General features: G+C 31.0%; 1 protein-coding gene across 9 annotated transcripts in view; it reads left to right on the forward strand.

Annotated features, from left to right (window-relative positions):
- The window catches only part of LOC129941912 (tropomodulin), a 233,501-nt gene that overhangs the window by 113,414 nt on the left and 96,694 nt on the right, over positions 1–23,393 (forward strand). The window contains exon 1 of one of the 9 annotated variants that reach the window (XR_008780947.1): positions 2,647–3,162. The exons of the other annotated variants lie outside the window; for them this stretch is intronic. The gene's annotated coding sequence lies outside the window, so the exon portion shown is untranslated. Of the gene's footprint in view, positions 1–2,646; positions 3,163–23,393 lie in introns of those variants that run through there. 9 annotated transcript variants of the gene reach the window in all.

Raw genomic sequence — 23,393 nt, forward strand, 5'->3', positions numbered from 1 at the left:
GCCTGAGCTTGGATCAAAAATATTTGTATGAAATATGTAAAGCTATCAGCAACGGTGTCCGTGAAGGATCAATTTTTGATGCATTCAAGATGGCTTACGACAGCTAATCGCATTCTTCGAACTTATGTGTCAAAAGAATCTCCAGAAGAGCCATTGAAGCAGATAGTCGAATATATTGGTAAAGTTTATTCTGTTATGTGGTTTGAGATAAAATCTCAGCCTTCCTTCGTCTATGGTGCCAAGCACATTTTTAAGACAAGTAAGTTGGCAAGGTATTTGTACTACATGCTGTCGTCGCATTGAATGGATATTTCGGGCACTGTAAAAACATTTTAAAAGCTATGTTGTTTGATGATCGTACACGGCTCTTCGCCGTGTACTTAAAACAAGAGCAGCATCTAATTGCAATAATAATGAAGAAGTTGTCCGACAATTTCAGCTTCCAAACTTCCACTTTGAAGCAGATGAATACTACGAGTCGATAGATTGGTGGCAAATTAAAAGAAACCGTTTGACTGAACCTCTTTTACTAGGGGGTTTTACTGAAGAAGATCTTTGGGACATTGTGCAACAAAATGAAACCAGTTAGTCAAATCTATTAAAACAGCTTCCATGCCACAGCCAAGCAGTTGAAAGAGCGGTTAAGTTGGTGACCGAGGCTTCCCAGACTGTTTGTGGGTTTTAAAACAGAGATGGACTTATTAAAAACACTTTGATGTCTCGAAAAAAACTGCCATATTTAGAAACAAAAACCAAATTATATATAATAAAAGTTCAAAAAAACAAAATATACATAAATACTATCATGTTTTTTTATATAATAAGATGGAAACGACCTTTTTTATAAAAAATAAAAAAAAAATAATAAAACCAACAAAACTTTTGCAAAACTTGAGCGAGGTATGTTTTTGTTAGACTTTATGTCCTTTTTTAGTTTTAAATTGCGATGCACGACCCCTAGCGTTTGTTTTCAAAACTAAAAAGAGGCTAGGATGCGACCCACACTGATAACTTCCCATCCCGTCTGTCGATTTGTCTTGCTTAAAAGTTTGTCTATATGTACTCGTATCAATTTTTAATAAATTTGCGTACTATTTTTTGTAGATTTTATTTTTTATGAAAAAACGGACTGTTGGATTTTTATATAAAAATTACTGAATATCGAAAACAATATTTTCTTTGAAATAAAATAAGTTTGATGCCAATATTTTTAATTTTTGAAAAGCTATTTGAGTCGAAAATCCATTTTTACCAACTTTTATACATTTTTTTTAGGTTTTTATTTTTTGTAAAAAAATTGTCAATTCGATTTTTTTCAAACTTTGTCCTAGTGTTGAAAACAATATTTTTTATAAGTAAAAATTAATAAGAAGCTATTATCTCAAATTTTTGAAAAGATATTTGAGTCGAAAATCAATTTGTACCAACTTTTGTTAAGTTTTTTTCCGGTTTTTAATTTTTTTGTAAAAAATTGTCAATTCGATTTTTCTCAACATATTTCAGAATGTCAAAAACATTATTCTTCGTTGCACGAAATTGTTTTGGAGATAAAATCATATTTTAGTCGTAAAATTTTTGGAGGTGACAAATATTGTTTCTCAGTTTTTTTGATTTATAAAAAAACCTTTAAATGGATTTTTTCAAAAAATATACTTCTTTGATATCACGTTACAATATATTATATAAAATTTAATTCAAGTCTCTAGCGTTTTTGGTTCGTAAGATATTTAGGGTTAACCAAAATGTTAACCTTTTTTTTTCAAACTGCTATGGTAAAAAAAACCACCCACTCAATTTTCTTGAGAGCCCTTTATGCATCTTTCTGCCTTATTATCTGTATAACAAAATTTATTTGAAATCGATATCTCTTCTGGTTCTTGAGCTATGGACGACAAAAAAAACGTCGCAAGCGTACGGACATACGGACTTACGGACATCTTTCTAAAAATCTTTTATTTCGACTCTTGGGACCTTGAAACGTCGATAAATGTCAAAATTTTCAATTTGGCAAATCGGACCCATTACAATAACTTCCTATGGGAAGTTAATAAATTTCATATTTCGCAAGGTAATTGTTAATAAGCTTACCTTTTGAATTGTTTCAAATAAAAGTAAGACTAAACTAAGAGACTAAATGAGTGTTTTTAAAACCCTGTAAAACAAAAACATTAACTTCAAAGTTGCTTCATCTTCAAATTTCACAACAAGTTTCCATTTTTAGATAACTTCTATAAGCCTCAATCTTTTTAAAGACCATATCAATACAAAATTCTAACAAACATTGTTCAACATTTTTGGATAACATAAAAATACAAATTTATTTCCAGACACCTTTTGCTGAACTTACCCTTAAGACGTTTAAATATACCACCATTTTCAATCACCCTATGAAAAATATCCCATTGCATGACATCTGTCAAACTGATAACCCAAACAGTTATACACATGACAGTTCTTCTCAATTTCCCCATCTTTTAAGTCTCTGTTAAAATTTCCCTCTCTCTCAAACTTCAATAATCCCACTTAAAAACAATACTACTACAAATTTGTTCCCTCCATTTATCCCAATAGCAGCTACAAAAGATAGTAAAATAAAATTATTTGGCGTTTGTGTGTATCTATACTATACGCATCCACCACATCCATTCAGTTTGTGAATTGACAGATTGAAGCTCGGTTTTGAACGCCATCGAAATAGAATTCTGTTGGTTGGTTTTCGTTTTATTGTTATTTTTACTTGTCACGATATCGATCCACCGACCACCACGACTTGTGTATATTATTTACCTTTTTAAAGAGAAAAATAAATCTTTGAGAATTCAGTAATTGAAATTACTTGATATAGAGATTAGAAAAAAGTGTGATAGTGTAAACTCCATCACTGCCGGAAAAATCCAAATAATTTTTCCTTCTTTCGTTCGCTCGCAATCGCAAAGTAGTTAACGCCCTGGAAAAATAATTTATTGTATTTCTCTTCTCCTCTTTTTGTTCATTGCATTTTCGCTCAAATAATTCAACAAAAAAGTGTCCAAAAGTTTAAAAAATTCTTTTCTTTGATTGAAGAAGAAAGTGATATTAAGAAAAGTGACGCAAGGATAAAGAAGCAAAAATCTAAAAGAATCATCAATAAATTAATCCTCGAAAAAAAAGAAAATAATGGAGGTTAGTTTTGACGTTCTATTCATTTTCAGTGTTCATTTCTTAAATAAAAGAAAAATATTGTTCCCATCTGACAGCGGAGGAGGCTAAAAATATCTTTTATCACAACATAAAAATGTAAAGTTAAAAAAAGTAAATCTTTCGGATGCTAATTGCGGGTGTGACTCAAGTGGGAGCAATATTTTCCTTCTGAGAGATACTTTTGCATCTAATTAATTTTGACATTTGGCCATAACCTTTATCTTGAAGATAGTGAAGGAAAAATTTAAATATAATGTAGCTTCTTCTTCAAATTAAAAAGAATCTGTCAGCATTTTGAGTGTGTGTTTGAGTAAGAGGCTTGAGGTTTTCTTTTTTTTTTAGTTGAGTTTGGGTGGAAGTGGAAAAATCATTACACAATGACGGCATCACGATGATTACGTCAGTTTTCAGTTTCTGCCCTCAACACAACAACAACATCATCTGTCAGTTCAGACGATAAGTAGTGCCCATGAGTAGACATGAGTAGGTACATATTTCTTGTCTCATTCTTTCTTATAGTTGAGATTGTACCGCCACCGTGCGGCTGATGACATTTTATGTCAATGAACAACAAAATAAAAACTACCCTAATTTTATTTATTTATATTTTATTCGCCATCACACAAAATAATCGGTATCTAAATTAAATTCACAGCTAAAATGAAGTCATAGTGGCTGTGGACATGGTTATGTCATCACTGCCCGAAGAGAGATACAATTTGTATCTTTGTATCTATGTTTTCTTTGTATTTTTGTTTACCTTTATCTTTCCTATCTTTTCCCCGGTGAAATTAATTAAAATCACACACCTTCCTTCATGTACAGTGTTTTGTGTATCGTCTCATCATTATAATCGTTCGGTTCTCAGTCTCAGGTGCAATGCACTGTAATTGTGCAGGCACATCATTAAACTAAATAAAAATTCTATATAAAAATAGCAACAATCAGAATGAATGAAATGGGAAATTAGTGTAAGCATGCCCTAGAAGTTTTATATAGATAGGTATAATTCTGACAACGACTTTACGATGCGCTGCGGCCGTTTCGTTCGATGACGATGACGCCGCAGAACAAAGTCGTTGTACTTTTGTAAGGCCATGGTTTTGTATTCTGTTTTTGTATATTATATATTTTTTGTTAAGTTGGTAGATGGAGGCATTTACTTTTGAGTTTAGGGCAAATTATGGAAGCGTAAAATTATGAGCTCCTCAATAAATGCAAAACATGCATATGATCAAAAACGTTTTTGAAGAGGAAGAGTATTAAAAGATATCGAGCAAATTTGTATAGGTACCTGCAATTTGAGCCTAAGGAAGTTATTATTATATGTAGTAATAAAATTAAGGCCTGAATTATACTCATATTCAAATCATAGACAAATCAAAAAGGTCTTATAACTTTTTTTTTTTACCAAGAACGCGTTTTCTTGCAAAATGTTTATAAATGCGTTCATTTTCATTGCTTGAGAAAATATTGAAAGTAATGATTAAAATAATTGACGTTTGACTATTCAATTTATTTCGAAATAAATAAGTTTTGACTTTTAAAGAAAACAAAGTTTTTTAAGGATTTAATTCTTCGATTGGTACTCGCTAAAAAATTTGACACACAAAACACATTATTAGGTTTTGTATAGAAAGCATTGTAATTTGAATTAAACGAGATATTGGATTAGACTAATTTTTAAACAAAGCTTCATTTTTAAAACTTTCAAAAGTACATATAGAAAATAACAAAGATTTTAGTAGTTGTGAACTTAAAACCTAGATCAGGCCAAGGAACATTTTATCAAAATCAATTCATTTCTAAAAAAAGTTTTGAAATTACACATTTCAATGTTTTTTACACTGCGAAATTTTGATAACTTCTCATTGGAAGTTATTGTAATCGGTTCGATGTGTCGAATTGAAAATGTTGACATTTCTCGACGTTTCAAGGTCACTAGAGTCGAAAAAGAGAGGCTGGGATGCGACCCACTCTGATAACTTCCCATCCCGTCTGTCGATTTGTCTTGCTTAAAAGTTTGTCTATATGTACACGTATCAATTTTTAGCAAATTTGCGTACTATTTTTTGTAGTTTTTATTTTTTTATGAAAAAACGGACTGTTGGATTTTTAATTAAAAATTACTGAATATCGAAAACAATATTTTCTGTGAAATAAAATAAGTTTGAAGCCAATATTTCAAATTTTTGAAAAGGTATTTCAGTCGAAAATCAATTTTTACCAACTTTTTTTTAAATTTTTTTTAGGTTTTTAATTTTTTGTACAAAAACTGTCAATTCGATTCTTTTTAAAATTTTACTGAATGTTAACAACAATATTTTTTGAAAGATAAAAGTAGTTTACAGCTAATATCTACAATTTTTGAAAAGATATTTGAGTCGAAAATCAATGTTTACCAACTTTTGTTGATTTTTTTTAGGTTTTTATTTTTTGTAAAAAAAAACTGTCAATTCGATTTATTTCAATACTTTTCAGAATGTTGAAAACAATATTTCTTATAAGATAAAATAAGTTTAAAGCCTAAATTTCAAGTTTTTGAAAAGATATTTGAATCGATATTCAATTTTCACCAACTTTTAGTAATGTGTTTTTTAGATTTTTATTTTTTATAAAAAAAATTGTCAATTCGATTTTTCTCAAAATTTGTCCTAATGGCGAAAACAATATTTCTTATGAGTAAAAATTAGTAAGAAGCTATTATCTCATATTTTTGAAAAGATATTTGAGTCGAAAATAATCTGGTAAAAAAAACCACCCAAGCAATTTTTTTGAGAGCCCTTTCTGCATCTTGCTGCCTTATTATCTGTACAACAAAATTTATTTGGAATCGATATCTCTTCTGGTTCTTGAGCTATGGACGACGAAAAAAACGTCGCGAACGTACGGACGCACAGATATTTCTCTAAAAATCTTTTATTTTGACTCTAGGGACCTTGAAACGTTGAGAAATGTTTTGAGAAATTTGACAAATCGGACCCATTACAATAAAATCCTATGGGAAGTTAATAAAGGAGTTTTGATTCTTAGAAAGAAAACGAAGTTTTTTAAGGATTTAATTCATAGATTTGTACTTGCTAGAAAAATGGACATACAAAAAACATAATTGGGTTCTACTAATTTTTAAAAAAAGCTTCATTTTTAAAATTGTGAACTTAAGAGCTAGATCAGGCCGTTCCAAGAAACATTTTACCAAAATCAACTCATTTCTAAAAAAAGTTTTGAAATTACACATTTAAATGCTTTTTACACTGCGAAATTTTGATAACTTCTCATTGGAAGGTATTTAATTCGGTCCGATGTGTCGAATTGAAAATGTTGACATTTCTCGACGTTTCAAGGTCACTAGAGTCGAAATAAAAGATTTTAGAGAGATATTTGTGCGTGCGTGTGTACGTACGTTCTAAAACCTTGATTATTTTACAAAAAAAAATGATTTTATCTCCAAAATAATTTTAAACAACGAGAAATAACGTTTCTGACATCTGGTAAAATTTTCAGAAAAATCGAATTGATAGTTTTTTTTCTACAAAAAATAAAAAACGTTACTATAAGTTGGTAAGAATTGATTTTCTACTCAAATATCTTTTACAAAATTTTAGATAATGGCTTCAAACAAATTTTATCGCGTATGAAATATTGTTTTTTAACATTTGGCAAGATTTTGAGTAAAATCGAAAAATTGTCTTCAAACTAATTGTATCTCACTAAGAATATTGTTTTCGACATTGTATAAAAATCCAACTGTCCGTTTTTTAACTTTCCATAAGAAGTTATTGTAACGGATTCGATTTGCCAACTTGGAAATTTTGACATTTCCTTACGTTTCAGGTCCTAAGACTTATGCTTGTCATATTTACACATAGCCTAATGTGCGATTTATATTTAACCCACATGAAGGCACACTTATAGCGTTTCCGATAAATGGTTATATTTAGATTTTTAAAAAGTGGGCATTTTTTTAAGGTAAATGGGTCCGATTTGTCGAATTCAAAAATTTCAAATTTCACGACGTTTCATTGTCCTTAGAGTCGAAATAAAAGATTTTTAGAAAGATGTCCGTACGTCCGTATATCCGTACGTTTGCGACGTTTTTTTGTATCGTCCGTAGCTCAAGAACCAGAAGAGATATCGACTTCAAAAAATTTCGGTATACAGATAATAAGACAGAAGATGCAGAAAGGGCTCTTAAAAAAATTGCGTTTGTGGTTTTTTTACCAAAGCAGTTTAAAAAAAGATGAAAATTTAGGTTAACCCTAAATATCTCATGAACCAAAAACGCTTGAGAATAATTTATCTAAATTTTATATTATTATTTTTTTTAAATATTTTATGTAGTATATTGTAACGTGATACCAAACAAGTATATTTAAAAAAATCCAATTAACTGTTTTTTTTATAAATCAAAAAAATGACAACAAATGTGTCACCTCGAAAAATGTACGGATAAAATATGAGTTTATCTTCAAAACAATTTTATGCAACGAAGAATAATATTTTTGACATCTGATAAAATTTTGAGAAAAATCGTTTTGACAGTTTTTTTTGTAAAAAATAAAAATCTAAAAAAAACATTACTTAAAGTTGGTAAAAATTAAATATCGATTCAAATATCTTTTCAAAAGCATGAAATTTAGGCTTCAAATTTATTTTGTCTTATAGGAAATATTGTTTTCAACATTTTTTTACAAAAAAATAAAAACCTAAAAAAAAAAATTAATAAAAGTTGGTAAAAATTGATTTTCGACTCAAATATCTTTTTAAGACTTTAAGATATTGGCTTTAAACTACTTTTGTCTTTAAAAAAATATTGTTGTTAACATTCAGTAAAATTTGGAAAAAAATTTCTGTACAAAAAATTAAAAACCTAAAAAAATTTAAAAAAAGTTGGTAAAAATTGATTTTCAACTAAAATATCTTTTCAAAAATTTCAAATATTGGCTTCAAACTATTTTAATCTTATAAGAAATATTATTTTCAACATTAGATAAAATTTTGAAAAAAATTGTCTCAACAGTTTTTTTTACAAAAAATAAAACTCTAAAAAAAAAACAATACTAAAACTTGGTGAAAATTTACTTTCGACTCAAATAGCTTTTCAAAAATTAAAAATATTGGCTTCAAACTTATTTTATTTCACAGAAAATATTGTTTTCGATATTCAGTAATTTTTATATAAAAATCCAACAATTCGTTTTTTCATACAAAATAAAATCTACGGAAAATAGTACGCAAATTTGGTAAAAATTGATACGAGTACATATAGACAAACTTTTAAGCAAGACAAATCTACAGAAGGGATGGGAAGTTATCAGTGTGGGTCGCATCCCAGCCTCGTTTTTTATTATTTGATTAGACATTAGAAAGCTTGTTTTACTTTTGGTTAAACACTAAATGTGTTTAAAAGGTTTCTTAACTTAGTTCAACTTTGAACATTGGAAAACTCTGGGGTGAAATCGGTTATGGTGATGATTGACTATCAAATTTGAGATAGTCAAATCGACTATCACCGAGTTTACCGTCTGTGTAACCTGATTCTATTCAATTCAATTCGATTGAACAATTTTAAAATATAAATGGGTATTAAAATAACACTCTTACTGTACTTGTTTTTTTTTCGAATTACGTAAGCTTTGTCGGTCAAAAGAATATGTTTTTGTAACTAAAAAGGGTAACTGAAAACATTTTCCATTCGTTTTAAGCGTCTGGTAGCTCTATTCAGAAACGACATATTTGTAGGAGAATGACTATAAAATTTTTAAGTGACAGCTTTTTAGATAGAAATTTGACATCACATTGAACAGATCAAATTCGACTATTTTGACTGTGAAAAATCCACCCCAGATTTTCGATGTAAATTTTTAATCATACTCATCTTGGTTTGATATAAAATATCTTTTAGACCAAGTTTTCGGATTTTTATTTAAATAATAGTTTAATCACTAAAATTAGAACGATACATGATTAAACCTAATATTTAAATTGTTAAAATCCATTAAAAAAAATGATGAATCTTTTGCAGTCACAGTTAAAAAAAACAATCAAGCTGTTTGGTTTGTCGTGAAGAACCTTTTAGGCCTGTAAAAGTTAAACTGCTGAAAAATATAAAGAATCAAAAACGAAAAAGAAGAAAAACTTTCCGACCATTTTACTCCTGGAAAAGGTGACAATGATTCACCACCAAGATCTTATAATCAAACACCCTTATAATATTTTCTTTTAGTGTCTACGCCAATGCTCTACTTATCAATTCAAGATCCTGAAATTGAAGTTCAAAAATTTCATATCATTCGCAGCGGCCAGAGTTACCTTAAAAAGTGCATACTATACTATAAATCGCACATAGTAGTACCCGTGGCATGATGGTTAGTGCGTTAGACTGTCATGCAAGGGGTCTTCCCTGCCTGTGCCACCTTAATGTAAAAAAAAAATAATTTTCGCGGGTACTGCCTCTTGCGAGGAATGGACAAATCCTTCAAGAGTAATTCTTGTCATGTAAAAGTGCTTTCTCAAACTAGCCGTTCGGATTCGGCCTAAAATTGTAGGTCCCTTCCATTCCCGACAACAGTATTCGCACACAGGAATGGTTGAGAGTTGTAAGTCACTAGGCCCTGGTTCACAACGGACTGTTGCGCCACCCCATTTGATTTGATTTGATAAATCGCACATTACGCTATGTGTCAATTTGACAAGCTTAAGTCTTGAGTTTAAAACCAGAATCGAAAGAACTAAAGGGTAATTTTTTAGCTATTATCTTTTTTGTGACACTGGTTTAAACATCTGACACACGTTTCGTGTTTTGTTTCACTGTCAAACATCTTCAGTTTGGTCTATAATTTGAATGAATGAATGAATTGTCGTACAAGCGAACAACGCTTCCAAATTATTGAATTTTCTTATCAAAATACGTGCTCTGTTAAGAAAGTTCATAGCGCTCTTCTTCCATTTTATGGTCAGTTTAATCGACCCACTGAAGCGGCTATTCCGGCTATTGTGACTAAATTTAGCACCAAATTTACATATTTGAAACCAACAAAACGCTTACGTAGCAGCAATTGGCCTCTATTACTCAACATTGTGGAAAATTGTGGAAGGATTAAGGTGTGATGCCTTTCAAAATACAGCTGGTGTAAGAATTGAAGAACGACCTACTCCAACGTACAATTTTTGGTGAATGTGCTCTTGGAAAGTTGGCCGAAGATTCACTTTTTTTTTACCGAAAAATTGTGTTCAGTGACGAAGCTCACGTAAATAAGCAGAATTATCGATTTTGGAGTGAATATCAGCCAGAAGTATTGCAAGAGCTACCGATGCATCCAAAAAAAATCACAGTTTGGTGCGGTTAATAGGCTGGTAGCATCATTGCACCGTACTTCTACAAAGATGATGCTAATTGTAATGTAACTGTGAATAGTTAGCGCTACCGTGAGATGATATCCAACTTTTTTTTGCCCAAAATACAAGAGCTTGACTTGTATGACAAAATACAAGAGCTTGACTTGCATGACATGTGGTTTCAACAAGACGGTACCACATGCCACACAGCACGCGCAACAATGGACTTATTGAGAGGCGAGTTCGGTGAACATTTTATTTCACGTTCGGGACCGGTCCAATGACCTCCTAGATCATGCGATTTAACGCCTTTAGTCTATTTTATGTAGGGCTTTGTTAAAGTTCATGTCTATACAGACAAAAGAACATTGAAGCATTTATTCGTGAGATACCGGTGGAAATGTTGGAAAGAGTATGCCAAAATTTGACTAAGCGGATGAACCCTTTGAGGCACAGTCAAATGAAAATGAAAATTTCATGCATTTTCTGAATTGTATGTGTCTTTTTTGAAAAACTTTCCTATAGCTTCAAACATTAAATTATATGGACCGTACTAAAAAAAATAAATTAGGTGACGCAACAGTCGATGAAGAACCAGGGCCTAGTACATAACAACTCTCAACCATTTCTGTGTGCGAGAAATGTTGGCAGGGATTGAAGGACCTACAGTTTATATGCCGAATCCGAACGGCTAATTTTGAAAAAGCACTTTTCACGACAAGAATTACTCTTAAAGGATTTGTCAATTCCTCGCAAGAGGCAGTAACCGTAACAATAGGCATAGGCAGAGATTGAACCCAAGACCTCTTGCATGACAGTTGTTTCGCGTAAGGTAGAACTTACATCTGTTGGGTGGTAGCATTCCAATATTCGCCAAAATATCAAAGTCTTAAACAATGTTTGGTTTTTATATTTTCAAATAAAATTTCTGGTAACGTAATTTTCTCAATTAGTTCGTTTATTTTTGACGTTTTATAGAGTTAATATCTGACTCCATGCTATCGTTTTGAAAAGGATTTAAATGTCTATGAATAACATAAACTGGACTTAAGTTTAGCAAAGACAAACGTAGAACTTATCGAAAAACTGTGATTATGGCCCATTATGGATAATTATGGGCCCATTTGTGTCAGTCAAATTCATCACCAAGGATTGACTTTTTGGCAATAAATTTGACGCTATTGGATCTCATAAGCTGCCGTACATATTCAACCATTCTTGTTACTTTAATTGATTTTTGTATTCAATTTATGGTCAGTTAATAACTGCTTCGTAGTACCCTTAGCGTGATGGTTAGTGCGTTGGACTGTCATGCAAGGGGTCTTGGGTTCAATCCCTGCCTGTACCACCTAACTTTTTTCACGGGTACTGCCTCTTGCGAAGAATTGCCAAATTCTCCAAGAGTAATTCTTGTCATGAAAAAATTGCTTTCTCAAATTAGCCGTTTGGATTCGGCATAAAAACTGTAGGTCCCTTCAAACTCTGACAAAATTACTCGCACACAGGATTGGTTGCGCCATCTAATTTAATAACTGCTTCAGAGCAAAAACACGTTTCTTGTCATTCAATTTTATCTCGTTTCTAAATTGAATTTTGGATAGATGTAAGGCCATCTAAAAAGAAAAGTTGTTGTATTTTTGAAAGGACGGATTCTATAAACTGACCTAACCTCCTGCAGACTCTCAAAAGCACTGCAGCTCTTACGTTTTGCAATCGTATTGCTGGTTGTTGATCAAACCATAACGTGAATACTCCTCTCATAAGGATCGTTAAATGGGTGTAATGCACGGGAATTTTCTATGAAAGAACACAAAATCTGTTATGTTAATTTATCAAAGCAGACTAAATGACACCCAAATTGCAGGTGTACTTTTAGAAAATTAGCCTCTTTCAACTGTTGGAAGTATTGTAAGATTTTAAGCAGAAAATAATAAGCGAAATAATTGCTAGCCTTATCTATATCTCTTCAAAATTTAAATATATTTGCCCCTCTAGTCGTTATTTGGCAATGCCCTTGGTTTCCTCTCCCTTTTTAAAAAGCATGGCTTAAAAAATGCCTGCACTTTTTAACCAAACGTCAATTTACCTTTTTGATGAAAATAAAACGAAAATTCCCTCTTTAAGCCAAAACGTTCGACCTATTCGTGTTCCATTATTTTGTATCCCTTTTCGGATTAGCAGTGTTAAATTCAAAAAGGAAATTGAACTGATATTGATTTTTTCACTGTCAATTTCGTAAACCGAAATGAACAGACACAATTTGCTAATCTCTATAATCTATATAGAAAAGGAAATTACAATCTAATAGGGAAAAAACAATTTTATCGATAAGCTTGATGGTATAAAGTATCTGAACGACCCACAAGCAACTATAAGATTTAACCATAAGAATTTGCAAATGTCACAGCTAAATCTGGAAAAAGTAGATACCTACATACTTTATACCTTCTGCTACTTTATAATAAACGTGGAAAAGACTTATTTATAGGGGGTGGACTTATAACGAAAGTTTATTCACCTTTTTTTCCTCTGTACTTATAGCGGGGCTTGACAGAGCAAAATTGATTGAGTCTCTGGTAATGTAATAATAACAATCGATGCACTTCAGAGACAAAACATAATGATTATAGAAGGTTATGTCGAGAGCAGAATCTGTTCTTAATATTTATGGCTTTTATTTTATTAAGACGACAATTTTTGAAGCTGTATCTATAAAGGCTATCTAATTGGTTTGAACTATTGAAATGAATTGGAATAATCGAAGTTGACAGGTTAGAGATAATAATAATAATTAGTTGCAGTTGACAGATGACAGATTGTCATCGCAGTTGTTTTATTGCGTTTGATGTAATTACTTCGAGACATAAAGAAAATTACTCGAAGTAAATTATATTCAATTATAATTTAGTTGCAACTTAAGTAAGTCGAACATAATAATATTTATAGAAACTCGGTCAATGGTATTTTACCGATTTTATGTCAAATATCTTCTAAATCATTCCTAAGGCTACTGATGCATATCTATACGTTTTACAGATCAAAACTGATTTTGATTTCCACAAAAGAAAATAGATTAAACTGTCTTAAAAGGCTGAAGATATTAATTTCCTATACATTTTGTAATAAAGATTATGGTTTAGTAGGTTAAAGGTATTCTCTTAATGAAGAGAATATCCTTCTGTCGTCGTCGTCTTTAGGCATCTGTCAATTAAATAGAAGTAATAAAAACAGGTCAAGTCATATCTAGGCAGGTACTCATTTATATTAAAAGACATTATCGGAATCAAACTATCATACCTCCAAGTCTCTATACCTTCCATAGCTATACCCATAGAGACTCAAAGGCTTAGCTAGAGGATATACATAATAGAAATTCCTTTGGCTAAACTTTGTCGTAATGGGTTTCGTGTTTGCGAGGGAGTAAAAGAAAAAAAACTCTGTTTGATAAAATTATTCCCACATGAATAAAAATTCTTAAAAAGTCGCACGTGATGCATACACAAAACATCCTCTTCCGCACTTCTTTAACCATAATAATCATAACATCCTGTATACATAATGTATAATATTATGTACTATATGAAGGTACTGTTTAAGGTATTATGCACGTCCATTTATGATCCTAATCCTTTTTCTTTTTTTTTTCTTTTTTTTTCTTATAGGATTTTGATAGTAAATTTATAGATATGTATATTCAAGAAGGTAGTTATATTATAATCTTACATTATTTTAATCTTGAAATATCTTTTGGGGATTTGTATATCTGACCTTTTGATGTTATAAAGAAAACCATCATCGCATTTGGAATGTAGAAAATGGCAATTCAAGAATCTCTCCTCACAGAGAATGAAAAAATTGAAGAACAAAAATTACTGACGACCTAAATCGAAATTCTTTGATATGGAAAATTGCAAAATGAAAAGTAGAGGAAAATCTGAAAATATCTTCTTCAATTTTTGTCTTTGATTTGAAATGGATTTAAATACATGACAGTGATAAAAAAGAATTCAAAAATTAAGTGAATTTGAATAATTTTATTTAAAGTTGATAAAGACAAATATATATTTTAAATTATTCAAAAAACATACAACTAACTAAAATTGTAAGGCGACCAATTTCAGCTTTTAGAATATTATTAATATTGTTAAAATTTCTTCTCTTTTCTTTTCAAAATCGCTGATAGAAAAAGCTGTTTCGTTTTTGAGTTCTTATTTTTGTATTTTCCATTCTGTATTAAAGTAAAAAATATCTACTTTACTCTTGGTGGCGTGATGGTTTAGGATTTTCGTGTCAGGAGTCTTCTCAATCACTGATGGTGCCATCTAAAATACTGCCTCTTGCAAGGAATTGAGGAATTCTTGTTATGTCAAATCAACCGATCAATTTCGGCTTAAAACTGTAGGTCCCCTCTATCCCTCACAACATTACTCGCACACAGGAACGGTTGAGAGTTGTAAGTCACTAGGCCCAAGTTGTCAATGGAGCGTTGCACCACCTAATTTATTTTTTGTATTCACTTTAAATATGCTTTTTTCCAGCACTTGAGAACTTTAAATAATAATACAAGACTCTTTGAACGACTTTTAACTAGACTATTGTAATCGGTCCGATTTGTTGAACTTAAAATTTACATTTTTCTATATTTCAACCTTCACGCTTCCTAGAATCTTAGTTAAAGACTTCAAATATATTTTGTCCTACAGATAACAACATCGAAAGATTCAGAAAGGACTTTCAAAAAAATTTAGTGGGTGTTTTTTTCACCACAGAAAGTGAACATTTTAGTAGGCCACAAATATTGTACAAACCAATAACGCTAGTGACTTCAATTAAATTTTGTATTCAAAACTAACACGTTATACCAAATAAGGTAAATTTTGAAAAAAATTCAATTACCAAAAGAAATATTTGTCACCTAGAAAATTTCACAAACCAAAAATGTTATAAACATACGAATAATTGTATGCGAATAAAAATACCTTTTTTGACATCTGTGGACTATTCCACCAAACAATTTGCACTTTGCAACTTTTCAAACAAAATAATGTCCTGCCAAGTAAAAGTGCAAAATGTTTCACAAATTTGCAAAGTGAAAAGTAAGAGTATTTCTTTTTTTTTAGTATGGTACCTTTTGTTATTCAAAAACTCTCTTATGTCGAAAATCATTTTCGATATCGAGGTTACTCTTCGGCCACTATTATTAACTTCTTCGTTTTCAAAACGTTTCTTAAAAACGAATCATTTTTGTATAATTTATTATAAAATATCTTTAAAAAAAAACGTTTCTTTGCTATAAACTGTCAAATTCCAATACAAAATTGCTACGATTTCGATGGATTAAAAAACCTCTTCAAAGTCAATGGTTTTTAAAATTTGAATAAATCAACATGTTAATTGGTAAAATTGCAAAATAAACGCCTAGGTTCATTGTCTACAGTTGTGTTCATAAAAAATAACAGTGCTGGTCACATTTTATTATAGATTGTCAATTATTTAAATAATGAAATTCTTACAAAAACAATTACCATGTAACTTGCACCTAACGGTCTTTCATATTCATATTAAAGACTTTCAGCTTGAAGTATTACCCTACTTTTACCGGTGAACACCAATTATTCAAAACTCTCTATATATAGAGTGTTCATAAAAATAGCAGTGCTTTTAATTTTATAAGTGTTAAAAATTCATTTTTTTTTTAAATATTTTACTATATAAAGTTTTAAGTATTTGTAACATGCTAGCATATATAAAATTAATAAATATTAGCTCAAAAATAAACAATGGGACGGTCAGGATACTGCACCGAAGAAATTCGAAAACTTATTAACGCTTGTAGGGAAAACCCACCAAAATATCCAAGACAGCTAAAGCTGCTCACCAAAAATGGCCAGTAACGCCTTAAAATGGCAAAATAAACCGAAAACGCTAACCCAAAAAGATGACTACTGAAAGAACTGACAAAAAAAATATTCAGTTAGCAAAAGAGAACCTATCATAGGCTCTAGGAAAATAAGAAAGGGACTTCAATTGTCTATTAACCCTTTCACAATACGAAGACGTCTTTAATAAGCGATGTTACCAGCCCAAAGTCCACGCAAGGTACCATTCTTGATGAAACGGCATGTGGCCAAGGGAATAGAGTTTGTTAAAGCGCATATAGAGATTAGGCGATGAAAGCAAAGTCGTCCTTTTTTGGTCCAAGGGTCGCCGGGAATATGTGACAAGACCCTAAAATGCAGAAATCGATCCACGGTACACTATAAAAACAATGAAGCATGGTGGAGGAAAAATTATGATATAGGCTAGTATTAGGGGGTCGGGCCTATTTATCTTACCGAGGGTAAAAGGGATGCAAGCGACTATGTGAAAATTCTCGAGGAGGTTATGTTACCCTATGCTGAAGACGAAATGCCGTTGGTTTGGATATACCAACACTACTATGACCCAAAGCATAGTTCAAAAAATGCAAAATCATAGTTTGCGCAGAGGAAGTTATCCGTTATGGAGTGGCCCGCTCAATCCCCCGACCTTAACCCATCGAAAATTTGAGGGGCGATGTTAAGAACGCAATTCATAAAGCAAATCCCAAGAATTCGAAAGAATTGTGGGAAGCAGTGCGTGATTCGTGGAACGCAATACCAGTCGAGAGTTGTCAGGTTTTAGTGGACTCGATGCCACGTAGATGCGAGGCAGTCAAATTGATTTTTACTGAAATATCTTTGCAAAAATTTGAGATTATGGCTTTTAATTAATTTTATCTTACAAGAAATATTTTTGTCAACATTCAGTAAAATTTTGAGAAAAATCGAACTGAAAGTTTTTTTAGAACATATAAAAAAATATTAAACATTGATTTTTGACTCAAATGCCGTTTTCAAAACTTTTAGATATTAGCTTTAAACTAATCTTACAAAAAATAATAACCTAAAAATAAACAATACTTAAACTTGGTAAAAATTTACTACTTTCGTCTCAATACCTTTTCAAAATTTAAAAATATTGTCTTCAAACTATTTTTATCTCACAAAATATTGTTTCGACATTCAATAATTTTTTTTATAAAAATTCAACAATCAGTTTTTTCATAAAAATAAAATCTATAAGAAATAGTACGCAAAATTTTTAAAACTTGATGTTCGGTTTTTGATATCTCGTTCATAATAGAAGACATTGACTTCACATTAATTCCATTCATCCAATTTGTCTTTGTTTATATAAGAAATAAAAGCTGTTAAAAGATGATACTAAAAATGGTAAAAATTGGTTTTCGACTAAAAATCTCGTTAACTAAAAAAGTTTTTGAAATCGAACTATTTCAAAATATGCAAAATATTGTTGTTAATTTAAACATTTTTTTTTAAATAATTCAACTGACGCCTTTTTTCAATCCCTGCCTGTGCGAGGAATTGACAAATCCTTCAAGAGTAATTCTTGTCATGAAAAAGTGCTTTCTCAAACTAGCCGTTCGGATTCGGCCTAAAATTGTAGGTCCCTTCCATTCCTGACAACAGTACTCGCACACAGGAATGGTTGAGAGTTGTAAGTCACTAGGCCCTGGTTCACAACGGACTGTTGCGCCACCCCATTTGATTTGATTTGACGCCTTTTTTTCCAAAACTCGAAAACCTAAAAACCTTTTACTTTTAACCAAGACAAATCGACACACGGAAAACAAAATTTGTGTTACAGAATTTTTCAGGATCCTTCAATTTTTTTTTCTTCATAGCACTTTTTGTTATAACAGTAGACGCTATATACATTTGTTGGTCAAAAACCGAAAATTCCAATATTCTCAAAAACGATCTGATAGATTTTTATTAAATTTTCTGATAAAATTCAAAATTATTGTCTAAATTAATTGCTATTCCCTTTTTAAAAATATTTACACTTTTTTTCTTAATTCGATAAATTTTTAAAGCGGGTCAACATTTGTTAACGAAATTCAAATGAAAAAGTTATAAGCACTAAATTATTATGACTTAATGTTAGTTGTTTGTCTCAAAAACTGTCTGTGTTCAACATGAACATAAGCTCCTTCAAGCTTGAACTGAATAAGGCTTTTAGTTTGTAGACAAAATATTTCTTCCAGAACTTTTCAAGATTGCCTTATAGCAAAACGGTGCTTTTTTTTTGCTAAATGAAGATGATTACTTTAAAATAAAAATTATTACCCGATTTATAGAAATATTTTAAACCGACATTCATAAAATTAAAAATGTTTGCGTCCGAATATAAATCTTTTTAATTTAAATACAAATGTGTTCGATTCAAGCCTGTTAGTTTGAATAAATTTGTTTTGCTAAAAATTATGTAACTGTCCCAAATTTTTGTTATTTTTTAAAATACCAACATTAACATTTGTGGGCAGGGTGAGTGAAAACCCGACTTAAAGTAGGTGGTTTTTTAAATTAAATAAAACAGCTATTACTCAAAAACTGCTATAACGTCCTTGTATCTTTTACAAAGTTAGGTTTTAGGTAATTTCCCACACAAAAAAAATATATATTTTTATCAAGATCTCAAGACTAGGATGGTCGTTTCAAGTTTTTGTCAAGCCAGCACCTTGAAAATATTTAGGTTTTGGATTAAACCAGTAAACAAATTCTATAAGGTCATGACTTTGCCTATCATGATCTTAATTTTGGACAGGTCTTATGAGACACTCTTACAAAGAGTTTGGTTAAAAATAAAACCTCTCTAACGATTTTTGAAAGAGAGGCTGTTAAAAATGAGGATGTTTTATGAAATTGCATTTGAAGTATTGAAGATAGTCTTATTTTACAGATATATTTTTAGATATTTGTATAACTGTAAATTGAACTTGTCAACCCGCTAGCGAATACTCTGAAGTTAAGTACTTAAGAAATTTATCTTGAAAACATATTAAAAAATTTTAAATATAAAAATCGACTTCAGACCTCTTAAAAACTCTACACCAAAATAAATGAATACCCCTCTGGTTGTAAAGGTCAATTTTATTTAATCTCGGTAAAGAATACAGTTAAGAAAATATTAATTTTCATTTCTCCTTAATATTCTCTGTTTAAGTTTGCCTCTCGTTATTAGCTTAATTTAATTATCTAGCTCTGAAAAGCAACTTTACATAAGTACGAATATATTCTATAGTGCCGTGACTGGTGATGGCAAAAGCTTAAGCAAAACCAAAGCTAAAGGGGATGAAGATTTTCATTTTCAGCTAAAAGCAGGTGCGAAAGAAAATCATCATCATCATCTTAAGATTCATTCATATACATAGCTACGTAGATATCTTCACAAGCTCCCCACGTAAATCGTGGTTAACAGGAGGAGTTAACTTCGTTTTAACGATTTATTTTGCGGAAATTATCAACACTAATGGTGTGGTGGCGGTGACGGCGGTGGAGGTGATGGCAGAAGCGTGGAGACAGCAGTGGCGGCCGGCGTGGTTTTGTAATGTTTAGGAGGCAACCAGACAAAAAAAGACGTAGAGAAGATGATTTAATGCGTAATTAGGAGCCACTAAGTTGGTTTGCCAATAGAAGGATTGATGTGTTATGTTAAGAGTAATTACTTAGGTTTTAGCTGGTGTTTTTGTTGTTGTGATTATGCACATTAGCATTAGCACACCTGGTGTGCTGTGCATGAATTATGAGTTTTATTCCAAAGATTTCTTTAACATAACACATGCTTTATTTCAATGAGTTTTGAAATGCATCAGTGCGTCTATAACATACTTGTATCTTTTGCAAAGTTAGGTTTTAGATAATTGCCCACACAAAAAAAAATACATATTTTTATCAAGATCTCAAGACTGGGATGGTCATTTCAAGTTTTTGTTACCAAACAGTGCAGTTAATGATTAATTACATATGGAATTTCATTTGGAATTTATAACCAGCACCTTCATCTTCATTTCGTAAGAAAGTTGAGAAATTTGAATCAAGATTTTTAAAATATCTTTGATCCATTTCATAATTTTAACATAAATTTCAAGCGCTATTTTTATTATTTTTTTTAAAGGTTGTAAATCATTATTATGATATTATTTAAAACGTATCTATTGCGTATCTTCATAACATATTGCACTTAAAACTTCCAGTATTTTTTTTAAATTCATTACGCATTTCGGTAAACGATTGAAAAGTCGTTTAGACATACATATAAGGCTTAAAGCCATTATTAAAAAAACATATCCATCAAAAAATGTTGAATGGCGACATATTTTCATGATACCTAATAAAAATTATTTATTGTTATTTTGTAACAAAAATGGAATAAAACTTATTTAGTCAAAAGATAGAAAAACTGAACTGAGAGTATCTCATAAATATTGAATTGCTTTGTTTTCCTTTTTTGTATCGCCAGCGCTTATATTTAAAGATATTAAATCATATTGAATCATAAATGTATTTGAAGAGTCAAAAAAAACTCACTAAAAACACAATTCTGTTTGCTAAAGCAGTGTTTGATAAAATTACCTTAACTCTAAGTCATCTATAAGTTTCCAAACATCTGTTTATGTGTCAATATTAAAAAAAAATATGAAATTAATTACAATGCAAATATACTTTTGACATATGTATGTTTAAAGATAGCTACTTTAATGAAAAAATTTGAACTTATAAGTGATGTGTTGACATAAAGTTGAGAGTCACAACCCTTGGTGAGTGACTTAATTAATGGAAACCGTACAATATACTCGTCAGACCTATGTTTTGGAAAAAAAAAGATAAGAAGATGATTTTATGACGGATTTATATTGATAAAACTAGCGACACTAGAACCATGTTTTTAGAGAGAAAATCTGGTCATCTTCAAAGGAGGTTCATCAAGATCTTTAAGGATTGCCCTTCCGAAGCTTAACATTTAAGAATTTGCCAGGTTAGGACATTTACAGAGAAAGTGAATCACAGTTTCTTTTTCATGTTGATCTCCGCAGCTACGAGAATGAGTATTGTGAGGGATTGTGAGGCATGTTCTCCTATCTGTTAGTGTCCGAAGGGTTTTCATCATAGGTAGGCCATTGCTTCCTAGAAATAGTAGTCAGTTAGACTGTTCCACCCGCTGCAGTTGGATTCTGCAAGAAAAATTAAGACAATTTAGCTCTTCAAAGTTCTAAGAAGAATTTTTAACATTTCCTTCCTCCAACCCAAATAAGAGTGACACAGAGGTTGAGGTTGAGAATGATAGAGGATGTTATAGTCGAATTGACAGCCAGACTTTGGTTTGAGTTTTGGTAGTAGTTCAGGTAGCCGAAAAATCTTAGAGAAGAATAAAGACTCTCAGACACCACACTCGATCTTTGACCCGTTAGTAATGATAATGATATCGAAGTCTTACGTTAACCTCCTCCCAATCCTTTCTGGCAGGAAATATTACTTTAAAATCTTTACCGAAGTTAAAGGCAGGGGTGCAGTAATAGGTAACCGCTGGAATCAGTTCATTAGTGTTAACATGTTCATAGGGTCTGCAAAACTAATAGTTTGCTTTCTTAAGCACTAGCGCGCCGCACGATAATTAATATTTAATGCGTAAGTCTACTGGTAGGAGGTATAGAATAACATTTAAAGCATCTGTTGAGCAGGATCGAAGGGCTCCTGGATTTCTTGTAAGGCCCAGGGCATGACACTTTCTATCCATATGACAAAATAGGTCGTACAACGGCTCTAGATGTCCACAAAATCATCCTTGATTGAAAACCTTACTTTTTATACCAAAAGTTTTTCTACAGGCGTAAGATGCAATGCAAACCATCTTAACCCCTTCTTTAACTTATCATGTTACCTATATAAGATTATACTGAATATCACAAAAAAACCTCTTGAGGAATCACTTTTTTTCGCAAAATTAAATCACAACTGGGAATATTGCTGCTGAAGCCAGCAGTATTGACAAAACCCACGTTTTTTAATTTCTCGTCATTCTTTCAAAGAATTTACATCTTATGAAGTTATAGATAGCATCTAACCACAAATAAGCACATGTTTGTATGGAAAATTCGTTCTTATTAAAAAGATATGGTGCCGTAAACATGGTTGTCGTTGGTCTGATACTAACTTCTATTGTTTGTGGCATACATATTGGAAAAAAAATATTCTATTTCAGTGAAACCCTCGCACATGTATGACCCAACTTAGAAAGAGTCACAATAGTGGTATTTCCAAGTAATCTTTAAAAGTAGGATTTAATGTCGTACTTTGCACAACTTAATATTGAAGATTAAGCTTACACATTTTTAAAATTATTAAAAAAAACGGCTGGGCGCGACCCAAACTGATAACCACCCATCCAAACCCATCCATTGATTTGTCTTAAACCTTAAAAAATATAAACAACAATCTTTTGTGTGATAAAAAACATTTGAAGTCAAAATCTTTGCTTCTTTTCCTAATACTTCAGTCGAAAATCATTTTTTATAACTTTTTTTCGTATTTGTAAAAAAGGTTGTAACTCTAATTTTTCAAAAAAAAATTTACTAAAAGTTTGCAACAATATTTTGCATATATCTGTTTTTTAAAAAGATTTTTTTTTGGAACCATTTTTTTTAGAAGCATTTGTTTAAAAGTTTTTATTTCTTTTAAGATTCTTCGGTTAGTAACAAAATTTAGAGCAGACTTAAATAAAGCCAATGCCTTAATTTATTCACGTACTATCGAGAAGTTAACATCGATTTTTACCAATTTTGTGAAGTATTTTTTGTAGATTTAAAATTGTATGCAAAAACTGATCGTTGAATTCATATACAAATTTTACTGTACATATGTTACAATCAATATCAGTTATTAAATGATATTTATTTGAACCCAATTGCGCCAAATTTTAAACAAACAATTGTTGTTTCCAATTTACTAAGTGAGTCCAAAATTTTATTTTTAGTCAAATAATCTTTAAAGCTT

The sequence above is a fragment of the Eupeodes corollae genome, chromosome 1, assembly GCF_945859685.1.
Source record: "Eupeodes corollae chromosome 1, idEupCoro1.1, whole genome shotgun sequence".
NCBI lineage: Eukaryota > Metazoa > Arthropoda > Insecta > Diptera > Syrphidae > Eupeodes > Eupeodes corollae.